The sequence below is a fragment of the Triticum aestivum genome, chromosome 5B, assembly GCF_018294505.1.
Source record: "Triticum aestivum cultivar Chinese Spring chromosome 5B, IWGSC CS RefSeq v2.1, whole genome shotgun sequence".
Lineage (NCBI taxonomy): Eukaryota > Viridiplantae > Streptophyta > Magnoliopsida > Poales > Poaceae > Triticum > Triticum aestivum.
The window spans coordinates 60485113-60487958 of record NC_057807.1 but is presented as its reverse complement, the minus strand read 5'-3'; positions in this window follow the sequence as shown (position 1 = coordinate 60487958).

The following is a 2846-nucleotide window of genomic DNA, read 5'->3' as shown; positions in this document are numbered from 1 at the left end:
CCTCATGAGAGAGCTACGGACAGGGAGATCGAGGACGACAATTATGTGCCTCCCTCCGAAGACGAGGCAAGCCTCGACGACGACAAATTCATCGTGCCAGAAGATCTCGTCGAACAAGAGCGTTTCAAACGCAGGCTTATGGCCACGGCAAGCAGCCTCAAGAAAAAATAGCAGCAGCTTAGAGCTGACCAAGACTTGCTAGCCGACAGATGGACTGAAGTTCTGGCGGCCGAAGAGTATAAACTCGAACGCCCCTCCAAGAGCTACCCAAAGCGCAGGCTGCTACCCCAACTAGAGGCGGAAGCAACTAAACCTACATCACCAGCATACGATGCGCCCGATCGGCCACCCCGTGGCCGCGAGAGAGAGGCCTTCCGGCCCTCGACCCAAGCCGCACCCCGGCGCCGCTCAAAAAATACCAGAGCGCGGGGAGACGCAACAGACCTGCGAGACATATTGGAGAACAAGGCAAGGCAAACAATATCGATCTACGGATCGCGTGGACGCCCCACGTCACGTGATGATAACCGTCACGCCGGATATGATAAATACGACCAGGCCGAACACAAAAGACAAAGCTCATCCGAGCTGCGTTGTGATATAGCCCAGTACAGGGGCGCCGCACACCCACCATGCTTCACAGACGAAGTAATGGATGATCAAATCCCCGAGGGTTTTAAACCCGTAAACATCGAATCATACGATGGCACAATAGATCCCGCGGTATGGATCGAGGATTATCTCCTTCATATCCACATGGCCCGTGGTGATGATCTACACGCCATCAAATACCTCCCGCTCAAGCTTAAAGGACCAGCTCGGCATTGGCTTAACAACCTGCCAGCAGAATCAATTAGTTGTTGGGAGGACCTGGAATCCGCGTTCCTTGGCAACTTCCAGGGCACTTATGTGCGACCACCAGACGCCGATGACCTAAGCCACATAATCCAGCAGCCAGAGGAATTAGCCAGACAAATCTGGACACAGTTCCTAACCAAGAAAAATCAAATAGTCGACTGTCCGGACGCCGAGGCCCTTGCAGCCTTTAGGCACAATATCCGAGACGAATGGCTTCCCGGCACCTAGGACAGGAAAAGCCGAAATCTATGGCAGCCCTCACGACACTCATGACCCGCTTTTGCACGGGAGAAGACAACTGGCTAGCTTGTAGCAATAACATAACCAAGAGCCCTGTCAATTCGGATACCAAGGACAACAACGGCAGGTCACGTCGCAACAAGCACAAGCGTCGCATTAACAGCGACAACACTGAGGATACGACAGTTAATGTCGGATTCAGAGGCTCTAAACCCGGTCAGCGGAAGAAACCATTCAAAAGAAACCCTCCGGGCCCATCCCGTTTAGACTGGATACTCGATCGCTCGTGCCAGAAATCAGGCAGGCAAGGCAGGGATTGTTGGGTGTTCAAGCAGACAGGCAAGTTAAGTGCCGAAATCAGAGACAAGGGGCTGCATAGCGAGGAAGAGGAGGGGCCCCGGCCGCCGAACAACAGAGGACAGAAGGGCTTCCCCCCACAGGTGCGGACGGTGAACATGATATACGCAATCAATATCCCCAAAAGGGAGCGGAAGCGTGCTCTCAAGGACGTCTATGCATTGGAGCCGGTCGCCCCAAAGTTTAACCCATGGTCCTCCTGCCCGATCACTTTTGATCGAAGGGACCACCCCACTAGCATCCGTCACGGCGGATTCGCCGCATTGGTCCTAGACACAATCATTGACGGATTTCACCTCACTAGAGTCCTCATGGATGGCGGCAACAGCCTGAACCTGCTTTATCAGGATATAGTGCAAAAAATGGGTATAGATCCCTCAAGGATTAAACCCACAAAGACAACCTTTAAAGGTGTCATACCAGGTGTAGAAGCCAGCTGTACAGGCTCGGTTACACTCGAAGTGGTCTTCGGATCCCCGGATAATTTCTGAAGCGAAGAGCTAATCTTCGACATAGTCCCGTTCCTCAATGGCTATCACGCCCTGCTCGGACGAACCGCATTCGCAAAATTCAATGCGGTGCCGCACTACGCATATCTCAAGCTCAAGATGCTAGGCCCTCGCGGAGTCATCACGGTAAATGGAAACACCGAAAGCTCTCTCCGAACAGAGGAGCACACGGCGGCCCTGGCGGTGGAAGTACAGAGTAGCCTCTCAAGGCAATTCTCCAATCCAAGTGTTAAACGTCCGAACAACGTCAAGCGCGCCCGAAGTAACCTACAACAAAACCGGCTGGCACATTCCGAGCAAGCATAGCAGTGCGGCCCCAACCCCAGCCGATAGCGGTACCACGCATACATAACTACGCTTTGGAAATACCATGGGCATAAGGGGAGGGGCACAACTACGGCACGCCCAGAATGCTGCTTAACCGCACTAGGGGCTCCCTATTCTGCCGTTTCCTTTATATATATATATATATATATATATATATATATATATATATATATTCAGGACCCAACTATCCGGAAGGCCTGTCCGGCAATACACTCGCCGAACACACGATGCAACAGCCAGGGAGAGAACAAGCCACGTCAAATGTCTAGGTGGTCTCTATAACGAGCTAAATACCCGTTTTACTTAAAAGTCTCACAGCTTGCCCCTGGAGGGGGATATGTCAAATAATCCCATCTCTTGCTTATCGCACTATTTGTATCGTTCTGCTTTCATAGCAGCCCCCTTTAATAAACAATATATAGCTCTTATCTATTATTGTATTCATCTATTTTTATACAAATATGTTCAGTCATGACATTTTGCAACCGTACACTTTGGTACGGCCAATACACCAGGGGCTTAAGAACCCTATAACATGGTGTGAGAAGACCGAAC